General features: G+C 45.3%; 1 long non-coding RNA gene across 1 annotated transcript; it reads left to right on the top strand.

Annotated features, from left to right (window-relative positions):
• Positions 1-12,971: 12,971 nt before the first annotated feature.
• On the top strand, positions 12,972-17,313 carry LOC125758434 (uncharacterized). Its single transcript, XR_007416068.1, has 2 exons — positions 12,972-13,622; positions 16,886-17,313. It is a non-coding gene; the product is annotated as an uncharacterized LOC125758434 (long non-coding RNA).
• The last annotated feature ends 6,241 nt before the right edge of the window (positions 17,314-23,554 follow it).

The raw sequence follows: 23,554 nt of genomic DNA, 5'->3' as shown, positions 1-23,554 counted from the left end.
TAGATAGATAGATAGATAGATAGATAGATAGATAGATAGATAGATAGATAGATAGATAGATAGATAGATAGATAGATAGATAGATAGATAGCGCTAAGTGAACGAGGACATATGAAAGGACACAACAGAGCACCTGTGTTTCATATGTCCTCGTTCACTTAGCGCTGTGCAAATATGTACATAGATAGATCGATGAAGGAAACAGGAGAGAGAGCTGCCCAGTGTTGATCGTACGCGATAATACGGAGTAATTGAATGCGGTCAGAAACGTTCATTGTACCAAACAACAACGTAAGCCGAACAGACCAGCCATACATTTTCTTCAATGACATAAGAGTGGCAACACTTTTCCGTCGTTCGAGCTGTACAAAGCGCTGTTGCACCAAAACGATATCAACCGGTCATCAGCGCTTTCGTATTTCTGCTACTATCCATGGATATAAACGAATGACTACGATGATTTCACTGTGACATATCGACCAAAACAGATCAATTCTGTCCACAGATAAATTGCTTTTGTTCGGAATTGTTTTTTTTTTCTTGTTTGGGTCTTCAGCGAGCACAAACGTATTCTCTCTGCCCAGCAATCGCTGATTCTGTATCATTGATTCTCCGGTAAACCTCGAGTGATTGCTGATGCCCTTGATACCCCTAATCGGCTGAAGCTAAAGAGTTCGTCTCCATGCTGTCTATGGCGTACGGCATAGAGCAACATCATTTAATTTATTCTGAAGGGCAAATGCGGAAACGCGGAACGTAATTAACCATGCTCAAAGTCACACGCATTATGGTCACATATATGGCTCACAATGCGCCATGCCACGCGTTGTTTCTTATTTTATTACCTGTATACGAATCGGGGAGAGCCTGGAACATCAGGCAGAGATTAACATAAAAAATATTTACAGATAAGTCTGCCATTCACCCTTAGTTCTCTGCATCGATGTTAGTTTTACCTGCTGAATCCTGTTTCTTGTTGAAATGGTCTACAATCCTAATGTGTGATAAGGTAAGTCGTTATCAGATATGAACATATGCTTTTAAAATTTGAAGCACGGTGGTATCGCGACGTAGATGCAAAATTACATTGTAAATATACTTTCTTAACTCGAATGCCTGCAATGTACCTCACTGGGATTGATATCATCTGACTTATAGAGGGTGCTTTTTTTAACAATGGAGATTTTTATTACGATAGCAATTATATGGACAGTCTCGGCTGGAAAATGTCCGTCCCCGTCGCCGTCATTCACCGTATATGTATAAGTATGTATATATATAGAAAGGCCACAAAGAAAAATAATTAAGAAATTCTTTCCGACGCGCGCAATCGAACGGGTGACCTCTCGCTTTGCAGCCCGCCGCGTTAGACCACGACAGCACCGTCTCTCAGCCTGCTAACGGCGAGGTATTTATATACACCATGTAATTCAGCATGCTTTCTTAGTGGCCGCATAGATGGCGCGACGTGCGCGCGTGTTGCGCGCTTTAAAGATCGTCGCCCCGCCCCTGCGAACGCCGTTGCTGTTCGCTCTACAGGGCGTCGTCGCTTTCGTGCGCTTATCTCAAGGAAAGAAGGGGCGGCCGGTGGGGTGATTCGCTTCGCTCGCTGCAGCGGCCGCGTTTGCGAAAGGAGCGCGCTGTTCAAACAGAAATAAGTAACTGTGACAATTAGTTCGCGCTCGTCTTGTGTGTACCTGTTCGTTTGTTTCGTGCGTCCTGCTTTATGTTTGAGCAGTGCGCTTCAAGTGTCGAGCTGTGACGCATTAGTTCGCGCTCGTCCTGTGTGCGTTCTTTTCGTGCGTCCTTTGGGCTCGAGCGATGCGCTGGCAATTTCGAGCTGCTTTCCGTTCTTCGCGTTACATCACAATTTATTGCTATCGCAATCATTGCTTCGCCGTTGCGGCGAAACTGTGACTTTTTTTAAAATAAAAATTCTATGACAGTCACGCTCCTGTCGATTCTACACGTAAACTCTACGTTCTACGTTGAGGCAAACAATTAACAAAAACTCGTTAATTAACAGTTTAATTCTTGACCAGAGGGCAGTTGTCTATATTAGGAAGATGTAGTGCGTGACAATTTAAGTCATAGCCATTTTTTTATCATTCACGAAAGTTGCACCTAATTCGAGATATTAATCATCGAATTTTAAGGGCGATATCGAAAGTGACGGTGTCCGGCGCGCAGAAGACGCGCCATCTCTGTTACGTAAGAGCGGAACTACACGTTGCAAGGAAGTGACGAGATTTGATCGAAACGAAAGTAATCGCGCTGCGCGCGATCAGTTTCGATATACACCTTAAAATTTGATTGTGAATATCTCGAATTACGTGTAACTTTTGTGATATCTAATAAATGAGCTTGTCATAAATGGTGACGCGCTACAACTGTCTAATATAAACAAATGCCTTGTAGTCAATAATTATAAAGTTACTTAAACAGTCCTGTTAACTAGCCGCAATAATATCACTTCAGCTGGGGTGAATTATTTCCGCCTCGAGTAAGCGTTCATGTGCGAAAACGACCGGAACCTTACTGTCATAGGATATTTGTAAAAAATCTGCCGTGCGTGAAAAAAAAATTGGGGGACCCTTAAGCTTCGACTTTAAGAGTTGAACGCGATAGCGAAATCCGGCCCCTAGTGCGCACTTCAACCACTAAGTGCATACTTAATAATGTGTGTTGTTACACACACACGCACACAGGCACACAGGCGCGCGCGCGCGTTATGTATCTATATTAATGGTACAGGTTTTCGATCTAAAGCACTTCCCTGCGCTGGAGTCGACACATATTACTCACAATTCCTCACAGATGGCAGCACATTGCCTAATGTTTGTTGTTTGCTAGATAAACGCCTCCTCTAGAAAGAAGGCGTTGGCTTGATATGTTTTCCGCTAGATGGACATAGTTGTCCATTTGCATAGCTGTTTGAAAGGTCGTGTGTGTTTTAAGCGGCGATGGCTGCACTATCCCGGCTTTTTTCGAAGCATGGCGTAGTTTGTAGTTTGACGGCCTGGCCATTGCGCCTACAAATGGCCGAATGGGCTCATTGTCGTCGTAACAGCTGTCGAACAAAATGCGTTAAGGAGACTCCTTCCACTACATGGTATTTATGTAGTGTTTTTTCCCGAAGCAGTCGCATGCAAGTAACATCTTGGTTTTGTGGTAGAACACCTGCTTTGCCACGCAAACAGCCCGGGTTATATCCTCAATGGGACTGAAGATTTTTATTCTTTATTTTATTTGCACCTTTCTTGATTTTTCGGTCACGGACGATTTTTCGCTCACAAGCTACGTAGCGACGCCGACACCGACGGCCGCATTTCTGCGAAACGAGCTCTCTAACGCTATCGCGTTAAAACACGCTATATATATATATATATATATATATATATATATATATATATATACACGACAGGGCTGAACAGCGGAATGGCAAAGGAGGTGGCGCCGTCTGTAGTAGTATGTTGCAGGTTTTAGTGTCATGCGCTCTACAAGCGAGGGACTGGTATTTACATTCCTCGATATTGTTTAAGAACATACCCGTGTTGTCTACGTATAAAATTTAGGAATTTTCATTTCTCATTTTTTATATAAATTTCGCGAGAACATTACGGTAGGCCGTATTGCTGTAGTTTCTTCTTGACAAATGCACTTTACTTTATGTGGTGGTTTTCGTGAATCATACGTCCAACAGAATAATACGTACATGCAGAGAAATATGTACAGTACAGTCGGCTGGTAAATGGAACTCCCGAATTGACACCTTTCATGTTGCAGGCCCCTAACTGCAACGGGCTGGAGAAACCTTGTTCGTGCGCGGCACCAGCCTGTCGAAAGGCGTCAGAACTGTCGACGACCACTAGACTGATGCAAATCTAAGCCACTAAGTTTTTGCAAGAGAACGAAATCCGGACATCCGCAAGTGCTCCGTTTAACATTTTAAATATAGCAGATCTATAACAGCGTGTTCACAGCATTGGCACCAGTGGGAACGAAGTAACTACCAAGGGCGAGCTCTCACAATCTTACCGTTTCTCTGCGAGAACGGAATGATTTGGAGATGACCAAGATAATCAATAAGTATGAACAAAATAATTAGTTATCATTTCGTCGGCATACAACCTTGACGTTACCTGACGGCCTGCAGAAAAGTGCAAGTCCCATGATCGCCGCTGTAGATCAGCAACCAATGACGATGCTAACCTCGAGGACGCGTGTTCGAATGCCGGCCACGGCGGCCGCATTTTGGTGTGGACGAGCTTGAAGAAGAAGAAAAGAAATCCATTTACTTAGACTTGGGTGCACGTTCATGAACCTCAGGTGTTAAAAAATCAACGCTGAGTCCTTGACTATAGTGTAACTGATAATCACAGCGTTGCCTTAGCACGTAAAACCCTAGAAGTTAATTTTTAGAACAATTCCCAGCTGTGTGAGAAATTTTCGCTGATGTTATTTGTTAGCTAATGGCTAGGAAAGAAACTGGCGCACATTTTTTGTGTTGTTTTCTACCAATTTTACGGTTTAAAACAACAAAGCCAAGACGCAACATCTCAATCATTCAAGTAGACTGGTCATTTAGGTAACACTCTATAAAGTTAGGACATCTTTCACATGACTTTTGTAGTCAGCACTCTTTCATAACCACCTCTACAGGTTTTTTCTGGACCGCTTGGATCAGGAAGAAGTTGTAAATTGCCTAAGAATTATCAGCGCGCGATTATAAAAAGAAAATTGCATTAGGCACACAGTTTCATTCTGGGCAGAACACCTGAGCAGCGCCGTCACTCATGCAAAACGCGTAAATGCCGGCCAGGTCACTAAAGAGCTCAAGGCGGTTATTTTTTTTTTTTTTGCATTTCGGTGCCTTCGTGTAGGGTGACAATGTATTTCCCATTACAACGTTTGCACAAGCAGTCGGGTGTGCACTTTGGGCAGCGAAATTTGAAAAGTTGGATGCAGTTGCGAGCTCTTTCCTTCTAATACAGCATCACCTTGCCTGATTTTATTAAATTTTGCCAGGCATAAGGACTCAAGCACACCTCTCATGCATGGCACGTACTCCTTCACACAAACAGAAACACAACAAGGAAAGAAATTGTCAGGAGTCCAGAAGGCGATGCAGCGTAAAACAGAGCACACCACTGCAAAAGTCCTCCTGTGCATAATATCCCCGAGTTAAAATATGCCAAAAAATAAAAGCGAAGGCGAATAGATTTGCCACGGGAGCGGGTGAAAATGTGCTGCGAATGCGTTCAGGTGTGTGGGAAGCCCTGGTGAAAGGGCACCTCAAGCTCGACCGAAAAGTGAGAAAAATGAAAGTAAGGGGTGAGTTCGGCTGTTATATCGCTCTGAATGCGACTGCATTCGCATGTATATATACAGGAAGAAAACGCGACGCTAAAGTAAACCCTCACGGCCAGTGACCATTTTCTGTAAGGACCCCATAGGTAAACTGAGCTGGTGTACTCAGGACGGACCAGCGAAAGCTCGAAAATGGCCGCGCATGCTCAAACAGGCCTCGGAACGCGTAAGCTACTCTTGGCGGAAAAAAAAAAGAAATGTGCTCAAGGTTCAGGGAGTCCAATGCTTTTCGGATAACGTTCCCGCTCTATCAAAATTGTTCTCTCCGAGCTTTCTTTCCTGGTTTATTTTGATGCATCGCTTGTCTCTTTCTTTTCTTTCCTAGTTGAATTTCTTCAAAGAGCTTTCCTTTTGTTTCGTTTTATGCAGTCTCGTTTCTTCGTTTCTGCATGCTTCGATTCATTCATATTTCATTCTACCGAAGCCCGTAGGCTTGAGCAGCCAAAAGGCGGAAGAGGGACGAAATGCCTGGGCTGGGCCCTTGGTATACACCATAGTGGAAAGCCGAACACGCCGGAATGGTTGCGTAGGGCTCTCGGTATATGTAGAGAGCGGTGCATTTGGGCGACACCGCTCAGATGTAAGGAAACCCGACTCCCCCCGATCTGCGGTCGACTCGCGAGGGACTCGAGAGTGACGACGAGATAGAAAGAGGGAGAAGTCCATTATCCGGGGAAATCGTACGGTCGGAGCTTCCACCACTCTCCGGAACCTCAACGCAGAACACACTCGCGGGTCACGGCATACATTTCCATACGCAAAAGAAAACTGCCCGCACTGTACCCACAGCTTTATTGCCCCCCCCCCCTTCCCTACCCTTACCACGTCTACCGCCTTGCCGGGACACCAAGTTGGAGTCAGTGGCGTGCTCCATGCAGTGTGTAATTTTGGCTTATCAAGCACACTTTACACTGCGAGAGAAGGGAGAGAGACCGGGGGGGGGGGGGGGGGAGGCAAGTAATATCGGCGTCATCGTCAGAAATACTGTTCGTCGTAATCGGCTGCAGCGGAACCTCACCCAAGCGGCACTTTCCTCGCAACCCTTCTCGCCACCGCAACTTCCCTCGGTGATGCTGTAGGCGCCGCCGTGCCTTATGACGAAGAAGCTGGACTCGCTTTTGAGAACACCTGGACCAGGTTATTCAAATGATCGAGGCGATACAGTAGATCAGCTGGAAAGCAATAGCGCCTTCTCTTGTTGAGAAAGCTCGTGCCCTTGCTGCAGCTGCTGTTTGTTTGTTTTGTTTTTTTTTTTCGAACAGATCTGAGTTTTGAGGTATCCTTCGCGTCAGTTGGGCGGCTTGGCTATGACGTAGATATTAAGTTTTCGATTTGATTTCGTCTAGTGCAGTGAAGAGGAGCGCCCAAGTCGGGAGTTGCAGCGATGTTGAAGACATTGCAGATGCGATACTCGTGAATTTCGTGCGCAATATTGTGCTTTGTAGCCAAGTTGATCGTGTATTCGTTTCTCAATACTATCGTCAGCGCTAATGTGAACAATTTGTGCTTACGCATCGAACAAGGGCACATATCCTACAGTTGCATTATTGCGCAGCATTACATGCTATTCGTCGTGCGTTTCAGGTGTTCAAGAAACGGAATCGCACTTGTCGCCGACAATGTCTACGGCTTTCACAGTTACAACGACGGGCGAATGCTCTGTGTACTCTCTCGAGTGCTCGAATGTCAAGAGCACGATCTCTGCTGCGAAGCAGAACGCCATGTCCGGAATGTCAATTCTAAAACTCAAAAATCTGACGTGGTGTGAAAGGGAGCTGGTTGTTGTTTGCAGATGCAGTAATTTTTAATTGCATCTTACTTTTTCGCGCTGCACAAAGTGGAAAAGACATTCCATCATTGCTTAACTGTTTTGACATTTTATATGAACACATAAGCGACACATACGTAAATGATAAAACAGAAAGAGAGTCAAAGCGTCCTCTGACAACTGCCACCGAGTTCAGCAGAATACCTGACTAAATGGAAGTTGAAAATAGCAAGAAACTAGTAGTGAAAGCGATAGCTACAAATTCAATGGAATGTGCAGTTCATTATCACTAGGGCATAAAGAACGAAGGGTAGGGTAGACACAATACGATAGGACTACCCGTAGTCAACTTTCGTCTTAGTCTTGTGTTTATTCTGCGCTGTAGTAATAATTGATCAATACCAACTAGCGCAATTCACCGTTTTCCTACGTGTTTAGCTAGTGTCACTGGAGATCTATTCCGAATATTTGAAAGCCGCTGCTCAGCAACACGCACATAAATTGGATTTGCTGGCAAGATATTTGTCTTTTTTGTTTGTACACGTAGTACACAGTATGGTGAAGTTTACAACAAAGAAACAAACGAAAGAGACGAGATTGCAGTCTGGGCGTATCGGTCGATTACACGTCGGATGGCATTTCCTGTGAGGTTCCCTCGAGAAAGAAAGCCGGACGTCCGAACAACGACTGCCCGACCTTCTCTCCTCAATCAGATCGCTGAGCTTTCCGCGGCTGCACTCTGCGCATTTTGCGATCGTGCCAAGGTTGTAAAACCGACGGGCTCTTCCGGAAGACGTCGATGCACACGCAGCATGTTTAGTTGCTGCTTTCGGCATGCCAGATGAAGCATAGGAGCTCTAGTCACGCGAGCCGTAGGAATCACTTGCTCTCAATACGAACGTGTGGCGTGCAAGCACAGCTCAGAGGCGCTGAGTGAGAGGCTTAGCTAAGGGCTTTTTTCTCCCTGCTCCTTGTCAGTCAAGCCAGTGTCTGGTCATTATGAAGAATGGGCAGCCGTTGAGTTTGGCGACAGGCTGAGTGACACTGCCGGAAGAAAGGGACTTAGATGTATAAGGACCATCGAGGGCCGGCTCCCCCGTTTCAGCCGTCGTTTCTGAAGGCGTTTCTTAGTTATTGTCGCCGAGCGCGTTGTCTTCCTTCTCGTCTCTTGCCGCGTCCACTTCTCTCGGCCTGTCTTGCTCGATAAGTTATAATCGAAAAAATAAGAGAGCGAAAGCAAAACTGCCTCACCTCGAGTGGCTTAGCGTACTTTCACCTTCTGCGTCGTTTCATTAAGCTGCATGCTTTTCAGCAGCTCCAAATTAATAGCCGTTTCACTTCGTGTGTTCATCAATAAGCCAAATCTTGCTTTAAAATCATTTTTGTGTTCTTATCTTCGTCATTATGAGAACCTTGTCATTTTCCCTACGGGTTGTGTCGGGGGCTTCTCGTCTAAAATCTTAAGAAAAAAGCTACGAAGTGGAGAGAACCGGTGACATACTAAAGATGCGTTGCTCACAGCCTGTTAATATCTTCCTGAGCGATGTGTTTGTTTCACGGAATATTTTTCCTGTGCAGCTTAGGACATTTCGAGCGCTCTTCTCAGGGAAGTAATCTCCGTGATGCTGATTTTGAAGACAAAACATCGGTAAAACACTACGCAGTTTAAGATACATTAAAGAAAACATTCTATGCATTAGCTTAAAATTCTTTTTTTTTTCATATGAAGCTGTACCCTTCTATAAATTTTGGCTTTCCATATCATGGGTATTTCTTTTCGCGGTAGCTGCCTCCGTTTATTGAGAATATTCATGTTACGTCACAAACGCATATAGTATTGTTCTATGTATTTATTTACGCCTTCCATTGTGCTACTGAAGACAGGTTGACCTAAATGAAGCGTTGCTACTCGCAGTGCTGCCTGTTCCACAACATGGACGCTGTGATGACGTCAATGGACACTCCTTGTAGTGCCGAAAGGGTCATTACCTTGCTGATGCTTTAAATTTTATAAATTGCCACTCGGGGGATACCACACGGACAAAACCAAGCTCATTTTCCTTAATGCCATTCACTATGAACTGCAAGCAGTTACCAAAACTCATTCGACCGAGAAACGTGAATTCTTTCTACGTCGTAGATTGCGATGTGGTGCACAATTAAGTAACTGAAGTGGCGTCCGTAGCATAAAGAAATATTTACACTCAACTTTCAGCTAGGACACCTATGTCAGTATTGAAGCTTAGCGAAGTGCAACAGGCCCAATTTAACTTGCTTGATTTGTTATTTGACGTTCAGTGACGGAAGTTGGTGGCGTCGGTTGCAACGTTGTGAAGGCCAGAGACAGCTCAACCTAAAGACGCCATAGTGTACTGATTTTTCTTTTCATTTTTTACACTTCGCTCTTGATTATTGAAGAATGAATTCGTAATCGCGTATTTTTCTTTTTTTCATTTTTTTTTGTATTTCTCATCCAACTTAGTGGCACAAAGCAGATGATTTCAGAAGGAAATGGCCAGCGACGTTCTGTCAAGGGCTGATATATTTAGACACGTGGTAGCACCGCCTAAATAATTGAATGGCTGCGTGCCATATTTTCTGAGTGTGTGGCACAAGATTAGCAGAATGAGCACTTTTATACGGGATAGCTGCAAGCACTTCCTATCAGCATCTCACACACGTTATTGCTCAAAATGGAGAGTTCGCAGCGTTCTTCCAACCTCTTTCAAGCTTCCAATTCCAACTCCGCTAATGGCACATGCGCGGCTGCCATCAAAGATATGATCAAGAGAGAAATTATATTTGTCTTCTCTCAATATTTACACCTTTTAACGACGGGGCTTTACCTGCGAAAACGCTTTTATCTAGATTCGAATGTCGTCGCACTGAAAGAAAAGAAAGCCTTACTTCTCCATGGCGAATGACTCTTCTTTGTTGCGTCAGACGTCGAGAAACGCTGAAAGAACGAAAGGTGTCTAGAATGGCGGCTGCCATCGTATAGCGAGTCTTGGAATTTGCGGACGTTAGAGGGCCCAAGAAGTGTGTTGCGGCAGCACTGATATCTGAGAGGCACCTAAACAAAGCAGAGCCTTGATGGCGTTTGTACCCGACAGCGGCTGAAGTGGTGTTCAGTGTTTTCTTGGATGTACGCTGACGGACACGACGTGCTTGTCTATGTGTATATTATCTTTATTCCATGTAGAACACATTCCACGTAAAAACCTTTCTTTGAGTGTCAAAATAGTGGAAGCCTCTCTTTTTCTTTCGTTTTAAGAGCGGAGCTCTTTAAGCTTTTCGTTGCACAGGGTAGTGCGAAGAGAAGCTATCATCATCATGAATCGGCACGCGCTCTCTTCGTGCTCTTCTTCTCAGTCCTCTTCGTCATCGTCTGCTTCTCTCCCGAAACACGCGCGCGAATTTCTCCGGCGCAGTATTCTCATGGGTGAGAGAACGAGTACAGGGAGAGAGAGAAAAAAAAACAGAACGAGAGAAATTCTTGGCGAACAAAAATTCTCGGGAAGACGGCGTTCGAACCCGCGTACCCACGATGCGAAGGCGAGCGTCCTAACCACTAGGCTATCCATGCACGCTAGCAGAGCATAGCATAGCCTTGTGTAGTAAGTATCGCAAGGTGGCGGGAAAGAAAAGTGAAGGTGAGGAGGAGGGGAGAGAGTAACGCATAGCAAAGAAAGGAAGAGAAAAAGAGAAATAGAGATAAAGAAAGGGAAGAAAGACAGAAAGAGAAAGAAACACAGAAAGAGAATCAAAGAAAGAAGCGTACCGTAGGAGGAAAGGGTGAAATAAATAAAGAGAGATAGAAAGAGATAGAATGAAAAAGCAAGCAAGAAAGAGAGAGAGGGAGAGAAAAGCCCGAGAAACAGAAAGGTAGAGCGAGAAGTATAAAGATATACATAGAGAGATGTAATAATACACGTTGGGCTAGGCTATGGTGTCAGCCATGTTCTTTATTTAGAACACCCTCATCTTCCTCGTCTTCCCTCAGTCCTTCTCTAACTTCTTCACCACGTCCACGTACACTCCCCCTCTTTGAAGACTCATCCCTCCTGGGATGATACATGAAGACGTTTCCAACAGTCGCAAACTCCAGCACTCCGTCACCGTTTACGTAACCAACCCTCTTGAGAACGCCTTGTTGCACTGCAGTCTGCACCACTCGATAAGGTCCCAAATACACCTGCTTCGTGCCGGGAAGGCCCTTTCTGACGAGTATCAGATCGTTAAGCTGTATCTTAGGTATCCGCGTGTTGTGGCGGCGGTCGAAGTTTCTCTTCATATCTTCCCGATATCGCTGGTATGCTTCCGAAGTTTTTCGCTTTTCGCACAATTGCAGGCGGTCAGCAATGCGAAGCTGTTGATCAGCAGGAAGCACTGGCGCCTTTCCGAATGCCGCAAAATACGGGCTACAGCCGATGCTCGCAGTGTGCGATCGGTTGTGATGAGCAACAGCTGCCTCCAAGCAGCATTTCCATCCGCCTTGAAAGCTTGGGTACATTGAAATGAACTGCTTCAAATCTCGTATTATTCTTTCAGCCATGCCATTTCCTGCAGGATGGTACGGCGCGCAGCGTCGCAAAGTAACTCCACGTTGCTTCGCCCACTTTTGCAAACGCTGGCTTAGAAACGCTGGTCCATTGTCTGATATCACTACTTTTGTACTCTTAAACATCTCACGGCTCAAGAGAGCAATCACACTATTCGCGTCTTCTCTTCCCGGCCGTGCAGCCACTGTTCTTGTGCACTGGTCTATTGCCACTAGGAAAGACTGTGTTCTTCCTATTCCAGCAGCCTTTTTCTTGAGCTCTGCAAAATCGACGTGGACAACTTCAAACGGTATGTCGGAGTGTTGAGGCAAGACCATCTCGTCCGTTCTCTGAAGGTACTTGGCTTTGTGAACTTGACATTGATGACAAGACTGAACATACCGCTGGACGTCATCTTTCATGTGTTTCCACTGGAAACGTTGATGGATCTTGCGATAAGTCCTCCAAAAGCCATCGTGTCCGCATGAGTGCGGGGAGTCGTGATAAAGTTCCAAGATTCGAGGCACCATTGTTTCGGGGACTGCGAACTTTCCGTTGAGGAACTGGAGTTCTTCAGTTCCCTCCCACAACAGGTTTGCGTTGATGTTTTCTTGATCAGGAATGACCGCAAGTCTCGAAAGTGCATCTGCATCCTTTAGGTGCTCCCCAGGCCTGTGATGGACCACGAATGTAAACTGCTGGAGTTCGGCCACCCACCTAGCGATCTTTCCTCTAGGCTCTGCGAGGTTAAGGATGTAAGTCAAGGCTTGATGATCCGTGAAGAGCGTGAAGCTCCTGCCATCCAGGTAAGGTTTAAAATAGCGTACGGCCATTAGGACTGCCAAGGCTTCTTTCTCTGTAGTCGTGTAGTTAAGTTGCGCTTTCGAGAAGGTGTACGAATAGTATCCGACGACCCTCTGTTGCCGGCTCCGCGGACAGTCGGCATCTCTTTGGTAAAGCACTGCACCTGTGCCATAATAAGAAGCGTCGGTGTTCAGCTCGAAGGGCAACTTGAAGTCTGGAAGAGTGAGAACTGGATCAGATGAAATGATGCTCACAAGGCTGTGATAAACGGAATCACACTCTGCTCTCCACTGAAATGGAACATTCTTCTTAGTCATTTCTGTGAGGCATTTAGTTTTTGTCGCATAATCTCTAATGAACGACCGAAAATGCCCGGCCAAACCCAGAAATACCCGCAAAGAGTGTAAGTCATACGGCTTCTGCATTTTTGCTATTCGTTCTACGGATTCCTGTTTCGTTGTCTTGGTTTGGCCATCAATTACTCATTTCACGAGCAGTCCAGGCAGCAACGAGGCTGAACGACAGCTAATAATTTACCTTGCTTTATGCAGAACGCTGGTGGTGGAAGCAGGCAAGGTCTGCGGGATCACGTCTTAAGCCGCGACACTTCGTTGCCACGTCTCTGGCCTACCGTCGCTCGTTGGGTTTCAGCACGTGTCTTCGGAAGCGGTCAGCGCGACTAGGAATCAAGTGGGCGGAACCGGGAACAACGCCCCCTGAAATACCGTGACGTCACAGCTCTGCTATAAAACCACCGCTCCATCGAGGATCAGCCGTCATTTCACGAGCAGTCCAGGCAGCAACGAGGCTGAACGACAGCTAATAATTTACCTTGCTTTATGCAGAACGCTGGTGGTGGAAGCAGGCAAGGTCTGCGGGATCACGTCTTAAGCCGCGACACTTCGTTGCCACGTCTCTGGCCTACCGTCGCTCGTTGGGTTTCAGCACGTGTCTTCGGAAGCGGTCAGCGCGACTAGGAATCAAGTGGGCGGAACCGGGAACAACGCCCCCTGAAATACCGTGACGTCACAGCTCTGCTATAAAACCACCGCTCCATCGAGGATCAGCCGTCATTTCACGAGCAGTCCAGGCAGCAACGAGGCTGAACGACAGCTAATAATTTACCTTGCTTTATGCAGGTACGTGAACGATTTCTACTTTAACTTCTTAGTTCCTGGACTGCTCAGTGAATGACGGGTGTTATGGGTGATAAGCCGCCCACTACTGTGAAGGAACTAGCTAAGGCCTTGTCAGATTTTTCTGCTAGAATTGATGCCAAACATGATGAGCTAAAGAAAGACATCACAAAGGTTATTGAAGGCGAACTACAAACTCTTAGACAGTCGATCAACTTCATGAATGAGCACTTTGAGCAATTTAAGGAGGAACTTGGCGAAACAAGGAAAGAGCTTGCTGCGGTGCGAGCAGAAAACCACGCGATTAAAAGTGAAAACAGTCGCCTCGCCAAGGATATTAAGGAAATAAAACAGGAACTCACTGCTCTTCAACAATACAGCAGACAGAATAACCTAGAAATAAAGGGAGTTCCTGTAATGGAGGGAGAAAACTTGGTTTCCACAATGCAACAGCTTGCCACTTGCCTGAAAGTTGAAGTCAAAGAAACAGATATAGACGTTGTGCACCGAGTGCCATCAAGGAACGCGTCAACACCTAACATCATAGTTAGGTTTCTCTCGAGAGCTGTGAAAGATAATGTTCTGAGGACTGCTAAGAAGCAACGACTTAACACGACAGCTTTAGGTTTTCAGGGCATCGCATCTCCAGTATACATAAATGAGCACTTGTGTCCGGCAAACAAGGAATTGCTAACAGCCGCTCTAAAGACAAAGCGGGAAAAAAACTGGAAATACACCTGGGTAACTGGTGGCAAGATTTTGATGCGGAAGGCGGATAATTCACGTGTGCTTCACGTCACATGTGCTGAGGATCTTTCCAAAGTTGTTTGAGGATTCCCTGCTTGTTTCTGTAAACCTGGAGTTTCCTATATCTTTAAATGGCGTTTTCTTTTTCTGAGGTTGAAAACATATGGCTGCAGCAGGATCATTTCGCAGTATTACATTGTAATATTCGCAGCATAAAGAAGAACTTCGATCATCTGCTTTCGTACTTATCACAGCACTCGTTTAAATATGATGTCATCGCTATAACTGAAACTTGGCTTCGAGAAAGCGAATCAGTTCATCTACCCGGCTACGTCATGCTGTCGCAACCTAGAAACAGTGCTACACGAGGAGGGGGCGTGGCGCTATTTATCAAAGACTGTTTTAGTTTCGTTCACCTTAGCAATAGCTCATGCTGCAGTTCATCGGTAGAGACTCTTTTTATTCATCTTCAGAATGGTGTTACCATCGGTGTAATATATCGTCCACCAAATTCCAGTGTGGCTGACTTCATTACTGTGATGGAAAGTACCATGATTCCCATTGTGGCCTCTAAAGCGCATGTTATTGTTTGCGGTGATATTAACATAGACTTGTCTGGAGATACATGTGACGATTACGTGTTTTTGCTACAATCAGTTAATCTGAGAAATGTTATTTCATCCCCTACTCGCATAACAGACCACTCGGAGTCGATTATTGATCACGTGTTGTGTAACGCTGACTTGGATGTATCGGCAGGCGTATACGCTGTTGCTATTGCGGATCACAATCCCACCTTTCTATTTTTACCCCAGAAACACATTTGTGCTCCTGACATACCTGCCATTAAACGAACAACACGTGTCGACTATAATTCTGTGCAAAGACTACTACAAGCTACGAATTTTGATGCCCTCTATGATGAAGACGTGGACGTGGAGTGTGATAACATTGTACAATGCATTGTGGATGCCATTGAACGATCAACGCGTAACTGTTCGCGCCGAAATTACGACCATGCCATATGTCCATGGATGAATAGAAATATACTTGAGGTTTTGAAGCTGAAAGATTTTTACTACGACAAATGGAAAAATAACAGGAGCAATGAATACTACCATCAAAATTTTAAGTTTTACAGAAATAAGTCAGTAGCAATGATAAGAAAATCCAAGAAGTGCTACTATACCAACCTAGTGAAAAAAAATGATGGTAACACGAAGAAGATATGGCAGGTTGTTAAAGACGTCACTGGCATGGGTAGCAAACAACGCATTATACCTGATAATCCAACTCGCGAAGTGGCCGACAACTTTAACGATTACTTTACTAATATTGGTCTCAGCCTTGCGACGAAGTTCCCTGCTCATATGCCGAATTTAAATGCACCCTGTACTGTTACCAATAATTTCCATCTATGTGATGTGACTGAGGATGACATCCGACAAGTTATTAAGAAGTTACCAGGGAACAAGGCAGCTGGCCATGACGCCATATCATCGAGGATTTTAAAGGAGAATATCGATGTTTTGTGTGGTCCCTTATGCCATATATTTAATCATGCATTTTCCTCTAAAACTTATCCTAGTATACTTAAGACCGCCAAAGTAATACCAGTGTACAAATCTGGTGATCGGAATCTTCCGGACAGCTACAGACCAATATCTGTCCTGAGTAGTATTAACACTACGCTTGAAAAACTAATTTCGTCGCAATTAAGGCGCTTCCTGGGTGAACAGAAAGTACTTTGTCCTCAGCAACACGGCTTTGTTGCTAACAGGTCCACTTCAACTGCTGTTTCGATGCTTACGCAATATATTAATTCCGCGCTTCATGAAAACAACATAGCAATAGCAGTATTTTTAGACATACGAAAGGCATTTGATGCTATTAGTCATTCCATTTTACTGGAAAAAATGCATTCCTATGGGATAAAAGGTAACTCGCTTGATTTCTTTTCTAGTTACTTATCGGCACGCAAACAAAAGGTAGTCATTGGTGACATCAAGTCATCTTACGGTTATATTAAATGCGGGGTGCCACAGGGTTCAGTTTTGGGCCCTATATTGTTCTCCCTTTATATCAATGATGTCCCGCGATTCCTACAGAGGTCAAGGGCACTGATGTACGCGGACGACACTGTTTTAGTTTTCACAGGACACTCCTTAGCAGATCTACAAAATGACGCGATGACCGATTTATCGAACATTTCGGAATGGTTTGCCAGGAATCAGCTGACTGTTAACTGTACTAAAACAAAGTACATGGTGTTTCACTCTCGTAGGAAACATATTGACGCTGAATCTCTTAACCTAACAATAAACAACGCTCCTATTCAACAAGTTCCTTGTTTTAAATATTTAGGCGTCACTTTTGATGAACATTTACACTGGCATGAGCAAGTAAAGAGTGTGTGCGCAAAGGTAGCCTATGGCTGCTATTCGCTAATAAAAGCTCGCCAATATTTTCCACAAGCTATACTTCGCACACTTACTTTTCATTGTGTCACTGTCACATAGGTTACTGTCTGGAATCGTGGGGTGTGACGTACAACACTTATCTAAAAACTCTTGAACGACTTCAAAAGCGTACACTGAAAATCATAAGCCAAGGTGAATCAGTAGGTAGTATTTTCCAATCACAACGCATTCTCTCGGTTCCGATGTTGCGCGACTACAAAATTGCCGTTTCAGTAAATAACATAATTAATAGAAATTCACCTTTGCCTGCTGATCTTTTTTCAATTCCTAAACGCAATACGCGACATGCTTCGAATGGTAATTTCAATCTGCCCAAATGTTTTAATGTTTACGGAGAAAGACTAATACAATTTAATGGAACAAAAATATGGAACACGGTCCCCCTAGAGATTAAAACGGCACGTAATTTCAGCATGGCATGTAAATCATTTTTTCTGTGGAGTCAAGACATGTAAGCATGTGTGTGTTTGATTCGATTTTCATTGTATTGTTCTTTTTTAATAAGTGCCTATGTATAGCAAGCTAGTTGCAAGCTAATAAGTATGCATGTCTGCAGGAAAAAATGTATTACTTTGTTGTCTGTATTTATATGATTGCTTTTGTTTGGTTGTCTGTATTTATATGATTGCTTTTGTTTGGTTTTTCAAAGCTGACCTGTACATTTTTTTTTATGTTGCACATTGTATTGGACCGGCCACTAGCCACTTTAGGCTATCGGTCCAAATAATCCCTGTAATCGTATATATCTATTCATGAAAAAAATAAAGTTTTCTTTCTTCTTCTTCTTCTTCTTCTTCTTACCCAAAAACACAACTTTTCTTTGGAAAAGCTCACTCTTCTTCTCGTTAATCTTGAGCTCGGCATCACAAAGTGCTTGAAGTACTCTAGCAAGATGGTTTGAATGTTCGTCCTCGTTGCGGGAATAAACAATTATATCGTCAATGTAGACGTTACAAAACTTCCCAAGAAACGGTCGCAAAACGTCATTCATCATCTTCTGGAACCAAGCGGGTGAGTTCTTCCATCCAAATGGGAGTCGATTATACTCGTAGATTTCAAAGGGCGTTATGAATGTAGAATATTTCTTGTATTTTTCAGATAGCGGAACTTGCCAAAAACCTTTGCATAAGTCAATGCGCGAGAACACTCTTCATCCACCCGTTTCATCTATGATAGAGTCTATACGTGGCATAGGAAACGGGAAAAGCTCTGTCTGCTTATTAATTTGTCTATAGTCTGTGCAGAGTCTAAGACTTCCATCTTCCTTAGGTGCAATGGTGATGGGCGACGCGAATGGAGATGTGGATGGACGAATGATCTGTGCATCCAACATCTTTTGGATCTCGTTCTGAAGCCACATTCTTTTCTCCCTTGACATATTGTAGGGCTTTTTTCTCACCACCGTCGTATCATCTAGCTTGAATGGTACCTCAAACTTTGTAGTTGCCGTAGGATATCCTTTCAAGCATAGCAATTCCGGGTAAAGCGTCTTCACATCTTCACCTGACGATGGCTTCCTTAGAGTCCTCGAAGGTGAAGTTGAAGTTGAAGCGTTGAGGCTGTGGCGCTTTTCTTCTGTAGTCACTTCTCCAGTCCAGTAGATGTTAAGGTGAAGGGCACTGATGGCTGGACGTGAAAGGAGTAATTCATAGGGCACTCCGTCCAATACCAGTGCTTGCGCAGCGACAGTGTTTCCGAGACACGATATGGTAACACAAGTCCATTTATCGTGAACATCTCGCCTTCCATCGTATCCGTGTACTTCTACAGGTCGTCCCTGTTTTACTTTCTCACTCTCAACAATACTGGCATTTATGACTGTGACGCTGGCTCCGCTGTCAACTAACGCGCTCCTTTGCTTTCCATTAACAAAAACAGATATGTACAATAGACTTGTATGCGACAAATAAACAGCTTCTCTTGATGTCATCGGGCGGAAGCCGAGACCCTCTTTATTTAGTTTTTTGTCACGTCATCTAGCTCCTCATTATGGCATGAGTCTTCCTGGTCGGTTAAAAATGACACACGCGTTGCGGTAGACTTCGAGTTTGCAAAGGGGCGTCTTTCGTCAGCTCGTGTGGTGCCTGTACACCTTGCAGCAGGTGTCATGGTTTGACGCTGGGTTCCTAGGTCCTGGAGGAAGAGGTTTCGCATTCCCCGCAGAAGGTCTTCAACCGTCTTGGGTCCTCTCACTTGTATTTGCTTCTGGAGGTCCGGACTCAAACCATGGATGATAAGCGGAACCACAGACGTCTCGGGCAAGGATGGGTCAGCCAGCTGGAGCAACCGCCTTTTCTCGTAAAATAGCTGAGTGCAGATCCAGACGTGTACTTGAATGCGATTGCTTTGTCCCATAGCAACACCTTGTTCTCGCCAAAAGAGCTGAGAAAACTTTCTTTCCACTCTGTCCATGGCTTGTTACTGTGAGCGTTGACACGCAACTCATACCAACTCTTCGCTATTGCCGAGAGGAATAATCGCATGTTTTTCACTTTTTCCTCGTCACTGTGCCAGTAGTTTTCGTTGCATGCATATTCGTAAAATGTTAGCCAGGACTCGGGACTGCTAGACTCTCCATCAAACATGTCTGGCTTCACGTGTTCGAGACTCGGTCTGCTTATTCGTTCGGTCACGTTTACAAGCAACCGCATTAAATCATTTTGCTGCCTGTTCTGTTCCTGTTGCATTGCAAGAAACTTGTTGAACAGCTCGACGGAGCTGTCAGACGAAGCAACGGTAGCGGGCTTCGCGTAGTTTCCAACTGGAGTCAGAACGAAATTCTCATAATCTTGAAGTTTCATATTGATCCTCACAGTTCACAGGAACTATACGTGGCTGCGCCAATTTGTAATAATACACGTTGGGCTAGGCTATGGTGTCAGCCATGTTCTTTATTTAGAACACCCTCATCTTCCTCGTCTTCCCTCAGTCCTTCTCTAACTTCTTCACCACGTCCACGTACAAGAGAGAAAGAAAGACATAGAAATAAACAGAGACAAAAAGGACATAGAAAAAACAGATGAGAGAAAAAGAAGGAAACAGGAAGGAAGAAAGATAAAATTAAGAGAAACAAAGAAGGCGGTCCAGCTCCGCACTTCCTTCAGGCTTGGCACGCCAGGTGTGAAGCTGCCATAATATTTTTTATGTGGTGCCGAGTGCAGTCGTTCACCCAATATACTGCCTTAAGACACGTAACGGTTCGATGTTTTGCTACTTGAATCACGGTTTGAGAGTTTCCGTTAGTCCTCTTGAAATTTTGACGTTCTGTAGAGCTCTACAGAACGGTAACTGTGCTTTCTGAAGCAGTACTATCGACATAGGGTACAAAATACGTTACTTTTAGTTTACATATGTATTAACCTAATGGGCTCACCAGAGATGAGTTGTAGACAATTCGCTTGCCTTTGCCTTTTCTATCTGATTATTATTATTCTTTGTGCTTAGTGGTTGAGATTTTTGTGCGTATAAGAAGGGCAGTAACTGATACAACGTTGGAAGTTTTAGCAAGAAACTGCGTGAAAATATGTTGCGTGCCGCTTGTCAATCCGGAACCTTCATATATATAGTTGTTCAACATGCTTGCACGTGTTAATGGACGTCCTCTAAAGCTGCATTTGATTTCGTGTCTAAGCCACAGTGTGAAAGCCACATTGATTTAGATTTAGACTCATGATACGGTACTTCTGTGTTGGCGTAAGTATAGCATATCAGTACCGAAAGGGCTCTGAAACATCTTTTAAAGAAATGTTTTGACGTTACATCCAGGCAATGGGGATAATGCCCATCGGTGCATGGGTGGGCGCTGTGAAAACCCGAACATAAATATTTCCTCATACAAACTACCAATGTTCGACTTTGGTGGAGTTTCGCCGATGGTCTCAGAAATAAATGATATATATATATATATATATATATATATATATATATATATATATATATATATATATTGTTACGTACTCTGGAGTAGCGTAAGGGGGTTTTTTAATGGGCACAGAGACCGCGGAAATCGTCCAAGCTACGTCGTCGTCCTCTTTCTCTACCCGCGCTTCCCTTGTTTTTCACCGACAGTGACACTTCGTATCATTCCTCCTCTCTCAGACGAAGCCCTCTGGGCGAGTCATTCTGGTGTCCTTCGTGTATACGGCTTCAGGCGGGCATCATGCGTCACCTCGGTCTTGCATGAACGTCGGCCACTAGTAGTCAGACGTGCGATTTCGTAGTTTACCTCGCTTAGACGATGGAGGATCACGAACGGACCGGCGTAGTGTGCGAGTAGCTTTTGGCTCAAGCCACGTCTGCGTATTGGGGTCCACACCCACACTAGATCACCGGGAACATAAGTTACATGCCGGTGTTGACTGTCGTAGCGTGTTTTGGAGGAGTCTTGCGCTGCCAACGAACGTAAGCGTGCAAGTCGACGAGCCTCTTCTGCGCGACACAATGTCTCCGCAATTGACAAGTCGTCATGAACGACAAAAGGAAAGATAGTGTCCAGCGTATGTCGAGGCGAGCGAGCGTAGAGCAGGTAGAAAGGGCTGTAACCGGTAGTTTCGTGTTTCGCAGAGTTGAAGGCGTACGTCACGAACGGTAATACTTCATCCCAGTTCTTGTGGTCGGAGGTGACGTACATGGATAACATGTTGATGAACGTTCGGTTTGTGCGCTCGGTCAGACCGTTAGTTTGTGGGTGATAAGCAGTTGAGTGTCGAAACTTGGAGGCACACAAGCGAAGTAATGATTCTACCACATCGGCGGTAAATTGTCGACCACGGTCACTTATCACCACGCGAGGTGGCCCGTGCCGGAGTATGACTGAATGCAACAGGAACTCCGAAACCTGGCCTGCCGTGGCTGAGGGTAAGGCAGCCGTCTCGCAGTACCGCGTCAGGTAGTCAGCGCATACAATTATCCACCGGTTGCCTTTTGAAGAACGGGGGAATGGTCCCATAAGATCAATGCCGACCTTTTCAAAGGGAGAACTGGGGGGCATTACGGGCTGCAGATGACCGACTGGACCTGAGGTGGGCCGCTTGTGGCTCTGACACTGCGTACAACTGGCCACATATTTTTCAATTGTCTTTCGCATTTGAGGCCAATAGAACCGCTGTTTGGTGCGACTAAGTGTTCGTGCGGTTCCTAAATGACCAGAGGTCGGGTCGCCGTGCGTGAGACGCAGAACAGATGTGTGAAGAGACGCAGGAACGACCAGCAGAAAGCGGGCGCCCGTCGTTGACAAGTTCCTCTTGTAAAGAAGACCACCTCGGACGCGAAACTGGCCTTCGGGTATTGGCTCGTTTGTTGCAGGGAAGAGAGCTTTCAAGCTTGGGTCTTTGCGCTGCTCAGCGGCGAAAGTCACGGCATCGGGAAAGCTAGGCGACAGCGAAGCGATAAGGTGGTCGAAGTTATCGGCCTCACAATCCGTCGTAGGTAGTGGCATCCTAGAGAGGCAATCCGCATCAGCGTGTCGACGACCACTCTTGTACGAAATGGTGAAGACATATTCTTGCAAACGAAGGGCCCATCGTGCGAGGCGACCGGAGGGGTCGCGAAGGTTGACCAGCCAACACAGGGAATGGTGATCTGTGACGAGGGTGAACGGGCGGCCATAGATGTATGAGCAAAACCGCTGTACTGCAAAGACTACCGCTAGGCATTCCTGTTCGGTCATTGTGTAGTTGCGTTCAGGCTTGCTTAAAGAACGACTTGCGTACGGCACGACGCGTTCCTTGTTACCTGAGCGCTGAACGAGAACGGCGCCGAGACCGATGCCACTTGCGTCCGTGTGTATCTCTGTTGGCGACGAGGGATTGAAGTGCCGAAGTATCGGCTGTGAAGTTAACAAGCACTTCAGCTGGCGAAAAGCGGCATCACACTCGGGGCTCCACTGAAACGGGCTGTTCTTCTGGAGAAGTCTCGTCAGAGGATGAGCGACATCCGCAAACCTGGGTATGAACCGCCGGAAATACGAGCATAGCCCGATGAAGCTGCGAAGTTGTTTCACAGATTTGGGTTGCTCGAACGATTCAACGGCCGCTGTCTTCTGTGGGTCAGGTCTAATGCCATCTTTATCGACGAGATGGCCCAGCACCAATGTTTGTCGCTCGCCAAAGTGGCACTTTTTCGAATTCAGTAGGAGGCCAGCCTTTTCAATACACGTGAGCACAGCATCTAGGCGCGTGTTATGCTCCTGAAACGTGCGTCCAAATATTACGACATCATCAAGGTAACACATACAGATCTGCCATTTTAAACCACGCAAAATAGAGTCCGTGAATCTCTCGAACGTCGCAGGCGCATTACATGATCCGAATGGCGTTACGTTGAACTCGTACAGTCCATCAGGCGTAACGAATGCCGTCTTTTCCTTGTCAGCTGCGTGCATCGGAATTTGCCAGTAACCCGATCGTAGATCAACAGAAGAAAAGTAGGAAGCGGAATGCAGGCAATCAATGGCGTCATCGATGCGCGGCAGCGGATAGACATCTTTCTTGGTAACAAAATTCAGGCGGCGGTAGTCAACGCAGAATCTCCACGTACCATCCTTTTTCTTAACTAGAATGACGGGAGCGGCCCAGGGACTCGCCGATTCCTGAATTATCCCCTTTTCCAGCATCTCTTGGACTTGCTCGTCGATGATTTTGCGCTCTGATGGTGCCACTCGGTAAGGCTTCTGCCGTATGGGATGAGCCGACTCGGTGTGGATCTGAT

This window comes from Rhipicephalus sanguineus, chromosome 5 (genome assembly GCF_013339695.2).
Source record: "Rhipicephalus sanguineus isolate Rsan-2018 chromosome 5, BIME_Rsan_1.4, whole genome shotgun sequence".
Taxonomy (NCBI): Eukaryota; Metazoa; Arthropoda; class Arachnida; order Ixodida; family Ixodidae; genus Rhipicephalus; species Rhipicephalus sanguineus.
Note: the sequence above shows the minus strand (reverse complement) of the source record. Positions and strands in the feature narration are given on the sequence as shown.